This window comes from Poecilia mexicana, unplaced genomic scaffold (genome assembly GCF_051168715.1).
Source record: "Poecilia mexicana isolate PSO_F unplaced genomic scaffold, ASM5116871v1 scaffold_16, whole genome shotgun sequence".
Classification (NCBI taxonomy): domain Eukaryota; kingdom Metazoa; phylum Chordata; class Actinopteri; order Cyprinodontiformes; family Poeciliidae; genus Poecilia; species Poecilia mexicana.
In genome coordinates this window covers 29,084,357-29,101,315 of record NW_028263385.1, presented here as the reverse complement: position 1 = coordinate 29,101,315, position 16,959 = coordinate 29,084,357, and the positions used below count along the sequence as shown (strand labels likewise).

The following is a 16,959-nucleotide window of genomic DNA, read 5'->3' as shown; positions in this document are numbered from 1 at the left end:
CCGAGCGCAATCCATGGCCCGATGCCCCACTTTGGATCATATTTTTCCTTTTCAAATTCACCCTCCATCTGTTTAGGCTAAAATTTAGGCTCAAAAAATCACCTCTTCTCTCTTTTCCCTTTTTTTTTTTTTTAGTTTTGCTCGCACGGCGGCGAGGAAATCAAACACAGTAGAAAATCAAACCCAGCAAACAAAATCAAAAACCTCTCACAGATTATAATTTCCCAATCTTGACCGTGGTTTTAAAACACATTGCAATAAACATAAAATAGTACATTTAAACACATAACGTCTGCTCAGCGGCAGAAGCTTACACACACAGCTGACAGACACACACACAGCTGACAGACACACACACAGCTTACAGATACACAGAAATGGATCCACGCTTTTCAGCTCCTATTTTTGTCCTCTTTTTAACACTTATTACACTACAGAGGATCAGATCGCGATCAACCTTTATCTTATTCTCTTATCTTTTTTCCTATGGTGGACCCCTCTCAACACTTTTGTGTTTCTTGAGCAAGTCACAGATTGGCTAACGCGTTATTTTTAGAGGGCAGCACTCCCCAAGGATAAAACCGACAAAACCTAGTCTTTCCCTTCCCCGCGTCCGGGGGAGGTCGGAGACGACCAGTTCTCACTATAGAGCCAATCGACCTTTAAACCTAATTTCTTTAAACCTAAAAGCTACTTTTTCTTTAAACCTAAAAGCTACTTTTTCTTTAAACCTAAAAGCTACTTAGTTTCTCCACACCTAAATTTACTTTGTCTTATCTATACTCCTATGAACAGTTAAACATGTAGACAGGCCAGTGGAACACAATTTGAACAGAAATGTAAAAGCAATATGAAATTTAGACAAACCTGGGAAACAGTACAGACAACGGCTGATAACTGAAATTTATACAGACCTGAGAAACAGTACAATGGTGTATATTAAGGAACAAGTGTCCTTACCTTTCATGTGGGCCCTACACCAGAGTACTGTTCCGGAAAGTCTGCGCCTAAACGGCCAGTCCAATCTCTGCTCATGTGTCAACACAAAACCATCCTCTGCTACCAACTGTTGAGAACGAGAGTCTCAATCGATGAATCATAATTTGTATTGACACACGGAGCATAAAATCAGCCAAGAAAAGCATTCAGACGTTACTTATTTTATTAACTTTCAGCGCTGAAAGGAGACGCTTTACCATTACATCCGAGAAGAGTTTCTAAAAAAAGTCTGTGCAGCGTCTGAGGAGAAAGAGGAGGGCAGCTGATTATATGAACTGAAGACACTCCCTGAAATCACACCATGACTCTGTGGTCTGATAAGTTTCTGTTTCCTGTGAGAAATTGACCTTGGTGTCTAACAGAATCAAAAATGTAACTCTTTACTATGGGCCCTTTGTCTAACAGCGTGTGACTCTTTCTCGGCCTTGGTAAAGCATCTCAACACATAATAGTAATCATAATGATTTAACTAATTTACTAATCTCAACATGTTAGAGCTTTAAATGTGCTTGCAATGTCCACATAAATGTCCACCTGCTAACTATGGATTTCTAGTATTTTTTTCTGGCTGAAACACTCAGAGGATTGTCCATTATTCCTATTATGGTAGTCCATGAACAGACTTGAGCTTTCTTATTTTTTAAATACATATATTCCTCTGCTCTAAAGATGTATTTTGTTAATGTACTTGTTTTTCCCCAAATAATTGTAGTTCAAAAACAATTTTTAAGTTTATCGGTTTAATTTTGAAATGTTGAGGTTTTTGTTTTGATTTTTATGTTTTATATTTTTATTGCTTTCTACCATGTTCAAGTCACCACTGTTCTGCACATACATGCTTGCATGTGCCCAGTGGTTATATTCAGTTTCAGAACAGCTGAAACACTGGGTGCCTTTAAATCTCAACTTAAAACCCACCTGTTTAGAGTTGCTTATAGCTAAATTAGGCTTAGTGCGGTTTTAATGTCTTCAATGTTTTTAATGTTTTTGGCTTTACTTTTTATCTGTTTCACTGTTTATTAAATGTTGCATGACTCTGTGTTTCTGTTTTTAATTATGTAAAGCACTTTGAAATGCCTTTCTGCTGAAATGTGCTGTACAAATAAAATTTGATTGATTGATTCATGATGCATTCAAGAGACTTGTACTAAAAGTTTGAATGTTCAGATACAACTCTGCTCAGGGTGAATTACATATTTTAATGTTTGAAAATCTGATCTCTTTCAGAACATCACCTGTCTGTTATCCACCTACATAAGCACTGGTGAAGGGGGTCATCGGCCATCAAGTTTTAGATTGCAGTGGCTAATGGTAAGTTTTGCCAGATCTAAAATGACTGAATCTAGTGTTAGAGCGATCATAAGGGTTCAGCTGAACTTGTATTTGGCAAGTCTGTTTTATTTGTCTTTATTTGCGTGGGGATGTGGAACTGTAAGGAGTGTTGTCTCTCTCTGTCTAGTAGATATGAGCTGCTATTAGCCCTATGCTAGCTACAGAATAGTACAGAGCAAGGGGGAAGAAGGATGAGCAGCAACATGAGATTGTGATTGACAGCACTAACACTTTCCTGCCACTGACTTTGTTTGTTGTTTCTAGCACTGGGAGAAGGCAGAGGAAATAGATTTTTCACAGTATATCCCCCTATACTGTACCCTTGTTTCAGACATAAATATTTCTTAGGTGACAGCTTCAGTTAGAAGTTTAAATAAAATGTTAAACTTAATTTTAGTCATGGCATAATGAAAGGAGAATAACAATTTTAAAGATCTTTCAAATAGGCTGCAAGCCACTGATCACTTTTGTTGTGACTTCCTTTGAATTTAGCTAAGTTTTCAAGTATGTGACCCACATACTTGAAAACTTAGCTAAATTCTTAGTATAGTATAGTATACTGCTGGATTTTTGCGGTTGTTCTCATTGTTTTCTGATCTGCATATTTAGGAAAACACGGCTGAAGTCAGACGAGAGTGGATCCTAAAAGGCCTGTGTGCATACCTGGATGAAGATCCAGAGAAGCTGGAGAAAGAGTACATGGTATGTTAATTTATCTTTGTGTCCACAAAAGAGGTGATTATAGTTGGAGTTAATTGGACTTCCTGTGAATTACCAATAAATTTAAAATAAGAGATGATCATTAAAACTCTTCTTTTTTTTCACTTCAATTTTCAATTCAATTTTAATTTGACTTTTGAGATGCTTTTAGATTTCTCCCACAGAAAAGGATAATCATTAGTAAGATTGATATAATTACAGTTATTGTTAAGTGGGTTTAAAATGAGGATTTTTAGGTGAGTTAAACTCCACAAAAAGATCTTTGGCCTGTTTTATTTAGCCTTTTTTTTTAACAGCATTGTTTCATACGCAGACAAAAATATTAAGTAACTTTACCTAAGATGTTAGTACTGATCTATTTAGAAATAACTACCACACATAGTCATGACATTTCCTCCATCCAGAAAACAAGACAGGTTCTTCATGTATAAGATGTTTGGTTTGTGTACAGAGTCAGGGCTTTGTTTGCACATAAGTAGGACTGGTTTGGAATGACAGTCTGTGTGGTGGATCCTCAGACTGTCATTTCAATTGAGGAGAACAGGCCATGGAATATGGGGCCTATTTGGGATTCATCCCTTCTCTTCATGTTTTTCCATATGAGACAATATACCGTATTTTCCGCACCACAAGGTGCACCGGATTATAAGACGATTTTTGTGAAAATGTAAGGCTTTTAGGTACACCTTATGGTGCAGAAAATATGGTACCTTTTCTAAATGGGAAATCTTACCACTGGACTCACAATTAACACAGACAGGTCTTTGATGGACCTTAGCTGTTGTTGAGTCAGCCAAATAAGTGTAAAGTTATTTTTTTATTTAATGAGATGTGAAATCTCTCCCCCCCAATACCCCACCCATGTTCCCATCATCAAGGTGCACAAATGGCCGAGACCGTCTGTGGAATCTTCGTTATTCGCCCGGAGAGTGCAGAGCCTGGAGATGCCATTGAGGATGTTGGGATTGTCCTGGACGGAGTGGAAGTGATGAACAACTTGAGCAATCTATCTTTACATGTTTTTCTAAAGACCGCAATGGAAAACTAAATTTTAACTGTTACAGTTCGCAAAGTTGAGCGAATTTACTGACACTTTTTATGTTGTTAAGAATTTGATCTGCGCTAAACACAGCCCAGTTTTTTTTCTGAAAAAACAAAACTGACCTTTTGTTGTTTATTTCAACTTTCAACTCAGCTGTTTTTTGTGCTGTGTAAAAAGAAAATGGATAACAATTTTGAAAATACAGTTCATGTTGTACTTTTTCTCATTGTTGAGTGTTCTTTCTTCTTTCAGTGTGGTCTTAAAACACTTCATTTAATAGCACTTAAGAAAATGTCTTTGAATTAACATAATTCAATCATGGAAAGATTTTCCACACGATTATATAGCTTTCTTTCAGCATGAAGCATGTTTGTTCAGCTAACTTAATTTTCATGAGTTGGATCAACTTAATTAAGTAGTGTGAAGGTATCACTGTAAAATTAGTTGGTCTGGTTCTATTAAATTACATTGGGTCCAACTAAAGTAAATAAGTTGAATCAACCACAAAAATTAAGTTGAACCAACACATTTGCTTTAAATTGGAATAACCTTAATAAATTAAGTTGAACCAACACATTTCCTTTAAATTGGAATAACCTTAATAAATTAAGTTGAACCAACACATTTCCTTTAAATTGGAATAACCTTAATAAATTAAGTTGAACCAACACATTTCCTTTAAATTGGAATAACCTTAATAAATTAAGTTGAGCCAACACATTTGCTTTAAATTGGAGTAACAAAATTACATAGTGCTGAAATAAAGCAAAGTAATCAGGTGGAAAATCTTTCCATGATTTGTTTATGTTAATCCAAAGAGTTATTTCTTTCAGTGTTGCAAAGGCTCCTTGGTTATCCTCCAGAATCACTGTAGGTTTTGTGACCATACCAAGATCATTCAGTAATCTTCTCAGCCAGGTGCCTTCTTGAGCTGCTTAACTTAGAGCAACATACTCAGCTTCTCCTGTTGAAAGTGCGACCGTTGCTTGTTTTTTGCTTAGCCAGCTCACTGCTCCTCCACTGAGTAGAAATATGTTGCCTGTTGTTGAACGGCGGTCGTCCTGATCTCCAGCCCAGTCAGCATCAGAGAAACCAGTCAAATCTTTGTTCCCTGAACAATCATACTTTAGAGCAAGGTTAACTGTGCCCTTTAAGTATCGAAGAATCCTCTTCACAGCAGTCAGATGTGCAGTATTTGGATTTGCACTGAACTTTGACACTGCACTCACTGCTTGTGCTATGTCTGGTCTTGTTGTCATCGCCGCATATAGTAGACTTCCAACTATTGACTGATATGTGTTTGGACTGACAGGATTACTGACACCATCATCTTTTTTCAGCTTTACACTGATGTCAGCAAGGGTTCCAACAGTTTTTGCTTTATCCATCCCATATTTCTGAAGAATGGTTTCTATGTACTGTTTCTGATGAAGAAAGATGCAGTTCTTTGCTTTGTCTTGAATAACTGAGATGCCAAGTACATAGGACAGTTCACCCAAGTCCTTCATTTTGTAGCGCTCTTGGAGAGTTAGTTTTAACTCATCCATGCTTTCAGTTGACTCTGTAATCAGCTTCAGATCATCGACATAGACTGCAATTATCTCCAGCTCCTGTGATGACCTCACAAACACACATCCGAGGTGCTCTGCTTAAATCCAAGATCCATCATGAATTTTGTGAACTCTTTGTTCCAACAACGAGGAGACTGTTTTAGTCCGTAGATTGACTTTTTTAGTTTGCATACTAGATGCTCCTGACCTGGTTTGATGTATCCCTCTGGTTGTTCCATGTATATTTCCTCTTCCAGGTGTCCATTTAAGAATGCAGTGATAACATCCATTTGATGTACATGGAAGTTATTCTGGATGGCAAAGGACAATAATGTACGAATTGAGCTAAAACGTACCACAGGTGAAAACGTTAGTCAGCACCATAGAGCTGTGAGTAACCTTTGGGAACAAGTCTGCACTTGTATCGCTCCACTTCTCCATCACTTTGATGCTTGACTTTGAACACCCATCTTGATCCAATAACCTCTTTGTCCTTTGGTAGTTCCACCAGATCCCATGTTTCATTTTCTTCCAGTGACTGATATTCCAAATCAGCTGCTTCTTGCCATTCTTTTGCATTTGGACTCGTTAAAGCTTCTTCCAATGTGATTGGTTCCATGACAGAACACACATTAGCACAATGATTAACAGTCACCATATCTGCAAACTCATCATATCCATATCTCTTTGGAGCCCATCTGATTCTGCTTCCTCTTTCAATGGTTTCGACAGTGACGTCATCAATTGTTTCCTTTTTCTCTGTGATGGTAATCACCCCTTTCTCTGGACAGGAAGTGTCCTCCTTCTGTTTCCAGTTAAAGTCCGACTCATTAAAGATGACATCCTTTCGAATCAGAATTCTTCTTTTTTCTTCATTGAACAGATGATATCCTTTTGCGTTGTTTGCATATCCCACAAACCTGAGCTTTACAGCTTTCTTGTCGAGTTTTCGTCTTTCAGCGTCTGGAACATGTGCATAAGCAACACATCCAAACACTCTCACATGGTTCATGTCAGGTTTTTTACCAGACCATCGTTGGTAGGGTGTCTCTTGCTTCAGAACGGATGTCGGCAATCTGTTTTGTATGTAGGCCGCTGTTGCTACTGCTTTGGATCATCTTTGGTAGCTTAGCATGTGACAACATGCTTCTAGCTGCTTCAACCAATGTCCTGTTTTTTCTTTCTGCAACTCCATTTTTCTGAGGCGTATGAGGTACAGATATCTCATGGTGGATACCTTGAGCTTTCAAATATTCTTGAAACCAGTGGTGGAGAAAGTACTCAAAAAATGTACTTAAGTAAAAGTACAAATACACAGGCAAATATGTACTCAAGTAAAAGTCAAAGTACCACATTTACATTTTACTTAAGTAAAAGTAAAAAACTACTGGCTTTTAAAAATACTTAAGTATTAAAAGTAAAAGTACTTGCTGAATACATAACCTAATCGCTAATATCATTAAGTGTGCCGATAGTATTTAATTTGAATACATCGTAAATGTGCCATTTTAATAAACAATGTCACAGATTAAACATGTTCTTATTGTGTTTATTCTCTGTAATAGTTTAGACTTAGATATGTGATTCTATGCATCATAATCTCAGGGATGGAAACATCTTGTTTCCTGTCCTAACATAGCATGAACTTCATTAGTGACATTTATTTAGAAAGAAATCCAACTGAAAGGGGATGGAACGAAGGTGTGGGGGGGAAGACATGCAATCAAGGAGCCACATAGCAGAGTTGTAGTCAAGACCACCGAACCCGAGACCAAAAACACCTAGATATTAAATACTTAGAGCTGAAATATATTTAACCAGTATCAATTAAAACTTATTTCATTCTGTTTTGCTTTCATCGCTGTGCTACAATCCGCAGAGGTCTCCTGCCATCCCTATAAAAATAACGCCCTGGGTGGTTGCCCATATTGCCCATGTCAGAAACCACAACTGTCTGCACCATTAAACCATGAAACATAGCAATTAACGGTAAACAACACTATGAACACTGTCCAACGGCGCAACAAGCAGAAGGAGCACCGTGACTGTTCTCATCCTCCCTCCCACTGCATGTTTGCCACCATGACAGGAGACGAAATCAATCAATGAGCATGCTCTGTGTTCATACGTTCAACTTTTACTTATTCGGCAATTAAATAAATGTGTGTGTGTAAAAAAAAAAAAAAAAAATATATATATATATATATATATATATATATATATATATATATATATATATACATACATTGTACTGCAATGTATGTGTGTATATATATATATATATATATATATATATATATATATATATATATATATATATACATTGCAGTGTACACAAGAACAAAGAACGGCTCTCAGTGAGGCTTCAGTCCCATCAACCTTAGTAAAGATCCGTCCAGAGGAATCGGATCGTTCCTGAATGTCATATCGCTATATTGCACTTTGGTCACAGCGTTGTCCCATATAGGCTACACCTCAGTAAACACCTCCACACAATAATTCAGCGCACGAGTGACAACTTTTTTTCATCGCAGATGCAACACGTGTCTCTGTACAGCTAGCTTTGCTAGCATCACGTGCTAGCATCACGTCCACATAGCTTACCTTTCTTTAAGCTTTCCTTCCAAGTGACGCTAAAAGTTGGATAAAGTCCCCACTGTCTGTGAGAGCGAAGCGCTGCTGGTTTTACATGTCGCCATATCTTATGATTTATGCAGCTATTATCGATTAGTTAGACATCTTCTCCCGCTCAGAGGAAACCACTGCGCATGTCTGGAGCTCCGCGTGCGAGTAAAGGTGGAGGCGATGGGTGACAACAGACACTAAGTCACGTTATTGCTCGGATTTTACGGCGCCACCTTAAGTCCCTGAACTTCATATTTTAACGGAAAAAAAGAGCAACTCGACTTGGATGTAACGAGTAACGCGACGGTTTTGTAGAAATGTAGTGAAGTAGAAAGTACAGATACTTACTGTAAAATGTAGTGGAGTAAAAGTAGAAAGTATCCATTATTAAATCTACTTAAGTAAAGTACAGATACACAAAAATTGTACTTAAGTACAGTACTTCCCACCACTGCTTGAAACTCACTTGAAATGTACTCCCCGCCATTATCTGATCTCAGTCTTGCAACTTTGTGTCCATATTCATTGGAGAATGTTCTCTCGAATTCCTTGAATTTGCTTAAGACTTCACTTTTTTGTTTCATGAAGTAAACCTTGCAGCAGCGAGAAAAATCATCAATAAAGGTTACAAAGTATTTTGACCCACCTATGGATTCAGTCTGCATGGGTCCACAGACATCAATCACTATGGATCAGTTGCAGGTTACGTTTGGATTGGATTTCTCCTACTGCCTTACATGGCTGTCTTGTGAGCTTGCCTTCCACGCAGGCTTCACAAAAAGGAAGTTCTTCGTCTGCAGAGAATTTCACTCCATTCACCAGATCTTCTAGTTCCTTTAGTTTGGTAGTGTGACCTAAGCGCTGATGCCACAGATTAGCTGTTACTGATGCACTTGATGCACTATGACAGACCGGAGAAGATCCTTTAACATCCAACTGGTACAGTCCATCAGATCTTTGTGTTCCCATTCCTTGAAGAGTTCCATCCTTGCCACGTATGTAGCACCGAGGTTTTTTGAACTGCACTGTATTTCCTTTTCTCGTAGCGGCTCCCACTGAAAAAAGATTTCCAGACAGCTTTGGAACGTATAACACATCATACATTGTGGCAGGTTTAGCATCACTTATTTTGAAGATCATGTTCAATTTAACAATGCCAAATCCTTGAGCTTCCACCACCCTGCCATCACCCAGTTTTACAGATTGTGTTTTTGAAAACTGCTGGTAGTTTTGAATAATTTCTTTGTCACAGGTCATGTGTTTTGATGCTCCAGAATCAACCAACCACTCAACTTGTCCTGGTCCTTCATTTAGATTTGCATTTTCTGCAACAAAGGCACTCTCAGAGGGGTCTTCTTCATTTTCACATACAGCATTTTTGGCTTTGTGATGTTTGATTCGTTTTTTCCAGCTTGGACAGTTACGCTTTATGTGTCCTTCTTTGCCACACTTGTAACATCTCCATGAACTCTGTCTTTCAGCTCCCACTACTTCTGGATGGTCCTGCATTTCTCTGTGAACTTGTGTTGACATGGCTGATGCACCAGCTGAAGTAGCAGCACTGTAGTCATCATTAACTGACTTAGCTGATCAGTCAGTTCCTTCATTTAAAACATCTGTTTTAAATGATCATTTAAGCTGTCCTTTTCTTTCATTTCACATCTGAAATATTTCTTCTTTACACTGAAAAAAGTAAGCTATAGAATTTACCTAATAAATCTGAGGTAACAATTTGCATCCACTCTTTTGTGGTAAATTTAGTACCATATATTGAGTATAAAATAACTGAACAAAAAATATATGAAATACTTAAAGAAATTGGGTAAAATTTACCTCATATTTATGTATATATTCAACAGCTACTTACTCAGTTAAATTAGGTAAAACTACGTCTTGTTTGCTAGTAGGTAATACCTGATGATTACAAATAAAGGTTAATTAAAATCAGTTAATAACCATTACTTACTCTGAGAAGGTAAGACTTACCCCCAAAAAAGACATTCAGATCATACACCTTTTCAATGTTTTTAATCCATAAAGTCATCAAAAACAGAAACACAGAATAAATTGCAGCACAACAGTGTCACAGAACATTACAAATAATGAACCTGCGTTATAACCTAACAACTTCAAATGTTGTTTCAGTAATGTTGGACAATAAAACATATTCCTGTTTTAGGACATCCAGACTGCTCAATAAGAAAGGAGTAGATCAGAGAAAAGGAGAAGTGAGGAGAGAAGAGAAAATGAAAGAAGTGAGGTGATCAGAGCAGAGGTGCAAGGGATGTCCAGTCACATGAAGATTTTCTTGTATCTAAACTCTTACTTGTGTTTCTTCAGCCACATACAACAGTGACTGAGCAAATCAGCAATCTGCAGGTGTATTTATACACAAATAACTGAACTGCCTTGTTTATAAGCAGCAATAATACACTAAATTATCCAAAAAATTAATAAAGTGCAGTACAACAGCTTTACACAACATTTCAATGAATAAACCCGTTTTATAACTCACTATGCTAATGGCTTCAAATGTTCTTTCTGGATAATTTGTCAGTGCAAACAACACTTTCAGAGACCCCTTATTCTATTTTAAAAGCCACAAAATCCACACACAAACTCTACAAGATTGTTTCTGTGTGTGTACAGTATCAAACTTCTGGATAAAGACAAATCAGGAAATCAACATTCTTTAGTTTCTGTGCTTGCTCTCACTCTCAGAGATAGGATGAGAATAAAAGAAACAAACAAATGGGGAGGGAAAGAGGGAGAGTTCAAAATTCTTCAGGATTCACTCAGTGGTATTGACCAGACTGGCCAGTTTCTATTGCTTTTCCAGTTCTGTCATTGTGGAGAAATCAGAGAACAATGGAGTGGGCTGAGAGAGGCTGCAACATACTTATGTATCCATCTGTACATATATTTCTGTGTCTGTGTGTGGAGCAGAGGAGGGAAGAGGACAAAAGTATATAAAACTATACTCCATTAAAAATATCTGTCCAGACAAAAGATCCTCTTGGAACGAGAGGGGAAATGTATGTCTATTGCATGAGCTTGTTTTTGAGGCTGTGGACCTTCTTCAGTAGTTTTACCCCATCAAATTCCAAAAAAAGTTTTTGAACAGCTTCAAATGTGTTCTTGAGCTGCTTTGGATAGTCAAGGTTGAGGGCATATATCAGTCCCATCAGCAGCACACATGCCTTTATTCGGCTTCCACATCCTTCCATCACTTGGTTTCCCTCAGTCACTATCGACACATCTGATGGATCCTCCTCAGCCATGATGTTGTGCATCACGATCACCTTCATTGTTTTGTCTGTGTAGTCCTCACATTCCTACATGTTAAAAAGAAAGAAACAAAGAAGATACACATTATTAATTTAATTGAAGATGCTGTTTCAATACATTTCAACTTATTTAAAGGAGACCAAAGGGGAGTGATTAGAAGATAAAAGGAAAAGGGGAGAGAGAGGAAAGGAGTGGAGAGGATCCCTTGAGTTAATCAATCATCTGTTATCAATGACATACCTGGCAGTCATGGAAAATATCTTCTTGTCTTTCACCAAAATAGTTAATGAGGCAGCAGACAACTGCATCCCTTTTTTTTCCTCAATGCTCTGTGTCTGTAGGGAGATACAATTTAGTGAAAAGACTGTTAGTGGAGAGTGGGGAGAGAATTACATACAGTAAGACAGAATTGCTTTAAAAAAAAGGGGTAGTTTAAGTTGGTAAGGAGCTCAACTTTGTTCACAACAAAGCAATTCTTTACAAATTATTTCACTTTTAATTCACGTATATCAATAATGACATATTTGTGAAAAAAAGTAAAATAACATACGTAATTTATAGTGTCCAGCGCATCTTGGAACCAGCAGCCCCTCCTTCAGACCGCAGCTTTAGCATGAATGTCTCCTCCAAGGAAAATGTAGTGATACGTCTGAACTCTTCCTTGATCTAGGTAATAAAAGGACAAAAATAACATTTTAAATGAGACCAGATCTCATAGGCATGGGCATGCAGGTAATCTGGAGAGCGGATCATTTTGTTTTTAAACAGACCGATTCTAGCTGCCATGTTAAGGGAGCTAACAGAGCTAACAGGTAAACAACATAAAACACGTCAGTCATTTCATATGTTGGCGACATATTAGCATAGTAGTATTTTAAGACTGAGGCGAAAATACACTAATGAATTGTTCCTCATTGACAGCAGTGTATTTCGGTGCAGCGTGAAGTGGGAGCAGAGACCTGCAGATACTTAATGACCATTATACCTTAACCACACTCGTCAAAAGCTGAACTATCCCCTTTACAGTCTATCCTAAACATCCGCCCATTCAATATATTAGAAAAAGCTGGAGTTGACTAGTTTCTAACCTTAAAACCAGCGGTCAGACACAGTCATGCATGCTAGCTAATATTGTAAAGAGCACACCGCGAACATTTCATTGCAACTTAGTTGTCCAGACAGTTAACGGTCATGGTGGCGCCAGGGACAGACTCAAACTTTGATTTCAAGTAATGGCATGTTACACAGATGCATATTGAAATAAGTGAAGTGAAATATCTCATCATTTCAAATATTACAATTTGCCTTCGCGCTATTATTCACAAATAGCTTACCTTCAGCTCACGGTTCGATGGCAGAGAGGATGCAGAGTTCCTTGTCCCGCTCATTCAAAAACGGACTTCTTCTCCTTTTTGTTTTAATGGCGGTTGGCAAGCAACTTAATGGTGTGCATTACCGCCACCTACTGGTACGGAGTGTGGATCAGGACGCGTGCACCGGACTCAAGATTCGGGGGTATATTTTACTCTATTTTCCTATGTAACAGGTTTTTACTGTTAACGAATGGGTAGCATATGTATAATTTACCCATTATTTTATAATTCCTTAGCTAACTGAAAAAATCTATTACATTTTATATGATTTTTTTAGATCATATTTACCACTCTCCAAAATCACTTTTTTCAGTGTAAGAACAGTTTATTTGCTAAAGTATCTCTCTCAAAGTGTCCTTTTAGCATGTCCCAAGCCTCTTTTGGAGTTTGGCAGCTTGTTATTAAATAAAACTGGGGTGTACTCATATTTAGCACTAACATGGAAAATGCTCTCAATGTGTGTTTTATTGAGTTTTTTTCAGAACGGGTACAATACAACTCCAGTACTCAAAAGACACAGCAGATGGCAGCATAACAGTCTTTCCATTAATCATTGAACAAATTACTCCTTCATATTTCCAACACATTTACCCACAACCTGGGGTTCTGATTCGACATCTGCCCTACGCTCAACCCAAGAAACATCTCAAAGATGCTGCAGTAGACATGGGGGATAGACAAAGATCACCTATGGATATGGAACTGAGCTCATCGAGGATACTCACCAGTTCGACTTTGGACTTATTCTAAAAAGGATTCTGCCAGGACAAGACAGATCCCTGACCATGGATGTTTAAGTTTCTGCTGCCAAGACCAACTCAGCATCTGGGGACGAGTGGAATTGCATCCCAAAGCCTCTCTTATAGCTCAGTGACACAGTATAGGGACTGGAGGGAAGTTTGATTTCTGAATGTCTTACATATATTAAACTTCTAATTTTTGATTGGAATAGCTGTACGTCATTTCCCCTGCTAAAGCTTGCTAATAAAATATTAAAGTCTAATTGATGTGGTGGACAGTAAATTAATTGAGTCATCTAAATAGTAATCCTTCTGATTAACATAAAATCAATGTTCATGATCCTAGTAAACTAGGGGGCTTCAGACGTTTCTTCAGTTATGATAAATAATAACCTTGGGATTTGTGCCGAGTCTCTAAAATTATCTAGACCGTAACAAGTGCACGTTATTAATAGAGAAAGAGCTACCGTTAACAGAAGTGGTTTCTGAAAACAGGCTTTTGCGGGCTACTCGAATGATTGTTTTCATTAACTGTTTACAGTTAATGAACTTCTGGATCATAACTTCATAACTTCTGGATCTGAAGGTAGTTAGAGTCTAGACGCATCTTTCTCGCGCCCAGCTTAAACAGAATGCCCTCTAAGATCTCATCTGTAGTAATACTCAGGAGTTAGAGGCTTCTCGGACCAGTTAGGTTGAGAGCTGGTCAGTAGTCAGTCTGCTGGAGTCTGAGAGGAGGTTTTGAGTGTGGCTGACTATTGCGTAATAACAAATTGGCGCCCAACGTGGGGCCACGCCCCTTGAGAAGAGGCGGAGCCCTAGGAAACTAAGCGAGCAAAACAGGAGGAGCTCGCTTAGAGTGACAGCTCTACGGAGGTAGGGTTGTCTCATAGTTGTCGGTGACTGAAAGGCGTCAGTCACCACCCTCGCAGTAACTACAAGGCGTGTGGGTGAGGGGAGTTTTACTGAGGACAGTTGACCACGTTCAGACAGTAAAGCTAGTAGCCGAAGCCACTGGAACCCATCCCCGCTCTGAAGTCCGTAGCTTTCGGCATAGGATGCTTATATTATGTCTATGGCTTTCGGTGTACTTCTAAGCATAGACATAATATAAGGATAGACGCCTCATGGACCGCTCTCGCCTATTGTCGCTGACGAGATTTAGGGCGGCCATCTTGGAGCGGTACTCCACTCCACTCAGCGTTATGTGTTTAGCAGTCACAATGACGTATCAGCGCATTTAATCGATCATAACACGCTTTTTTGTTACTGGAAACCATATTCAAACATCTATCACAGCTACATTTATAAACAACTGTATTTTTAAGTATGTTTTTAATACATAGTTCATCATATTTAAATATGCTTAGTGGCTATAACAATAGAATTGGAATGGAATATTCTGATATTGATGTATGATGAGCATATTACAAAGCACACAGCCATTCATAATTTATTAAAAAAATTATTTAGTAATATCAATTTATATAACTATACAAACACAAATAAATAAATAATGATTGTGAAAAACACATACACACACACACACACATATATATATATATATATATATATATATATATATATATATATATTTTTTTTTTTTTTTTTTTTTTTTTTTTCACCCGACGAGTTCTAGCTTCAGAGTGATTCAGCAGCTGAGATTGAGTCCAAAATCCGATGCGAGATTCATCCGTGCTGCAGTGAATCCGTCTCTCCTTATAGATTTCTCCCTCTTCTTCCTCACATCGTGTCTTTAGGAAACTTTCTAAACAAAAACGGAAGATTTAGGATGTATCTTACTAGTGAAAGAATTACATATAAACAATAGTTTTGACCACCTGTGTAAACTTTGCTGGTGAATGTTATAACACATAATATAAGTTTTATAATATGTGTTATATTGTTTAATTTCTAATATAGGCTCTTTTGTCAGATAATCTAAGTCAATGTTATAGAATAATTAATTTTTTTAGATGTACAGAATCTCAGTTAGCCTTCATAGCGGGGCTGAACCCGTATTACACCAAGCATTGTAGCTAATTTTAGCTGGTATCTTGCCGGTGGACATAAATACAGAAAAGTAATATTCTAATCACAATATATACACAATAATATCTTACTTACTATCTATCTTACTTGTGAAATGTTGTCTGTGGAGCCCTCACATCAATAATCCTTCGATCAGAACAACAATATCCCTCAGTGCTGAGGCATCTTCTGCTGTTTTGATTGAGCAAAGTAGGAGGGTATACCGCTCCAAGATGGCCGCCGTATTTCTTGCGCCGGAGCGGCCAATGCGGGGTCTACTCTTATATTATGTCTATGCTTCTAAGTCTGCGCCTAAGTCACATCTTTTCCGGCATGCTAACTGCCTCTAGTGGCGTGGGGGTGGTAACACAACTAATATAATTACATTACTAATCACAATACCATTAAGTCTTTATTATTTATTATTAATTCTGGCATTACTAGAACCGAAAAAGATAAATTCACTCAGAAAACACCATACCTTTTCATTTTCTTAAGGAGCTAATTAAATGACATAAACATTTAATTTTTAACATTTAACAGATACATATATGTTATTTATAATCTATAAAGGTCTCGTCTATGTCATTTTAATTAGCTCTGAGGGTGTTTTGTTAGAGAATTTATTTTTTACGGTTACAGTAATGTCAGAAATAATATTAAATAATAGAGACTTAATGGTATTCTGATTAGTAATGTAATTTAATTAGTTCTGTTACCACCCCCAAACCACTAGAGGCAGTAGCAGGCCCGAAAAGATGCGACTAAGGAGCAGATTTATAAGTACCGCGAAAGCTAAGAAATTTGTCACAAACTGTGAGCTGCGCTGCAGAAAATAAAAGAGAGAAATTCAAATTCATGCTGAGAGTGAAACTCCTTCCAAAGGGTGAAGGGATATCACAGATTTCAAAAGACAATAAAAAGGGGAGACCGTGGATAATATAGGAACCTCCTTCACTTCCGGAATGTAATTTCCCCATTTCCAAATAAGGTATGAGAATGACAGCAGACCTTACCCGCCCCTTTATGTTTGCTGAAGGCAGGTGCACTTCCATTAGATGTTGGACAGCTCCGAAATGTTGAGACGCAACATATCTGGCAATTTGAAACAAGAATCAGGTCGAAGACTTATTTTTGAAGAGAGCAGAAGTCGGGAGGCCAAAAACGCTTTATTTCAGTGAAAGAAGTGAAAAATGGACGATGTGTGAATTCGCAGCTTTACATTCAATTTTCATCCTTGTTAGTATTTGGACATCTCC

The 16,959-nt window shown here is 37.8% G+C and overlaps 1 long non-coding RNA gene across 1 annotated transcript; it reads left to right on the top strand.

Annotated features, from left to right (window-relative positions):
- The first annotated feature begins 1,497 nt into the window (after window positions 1-1,497).
- Window positions 1,498-4,314, top strand: LOC148155160 (uncharacterized). Its single transcript, XR_015765636.1, has 3 exons — window positions 1,498-2,310; window positions 2,941-3,033; window positions 3,930-4,314. It is a non-coding gene; the product is annotated as an uncharacterized LOC148155160 (long non-coding RNA).
- Window positions 4,315-16,959: the final 12,645 nt, after the last annotated feature.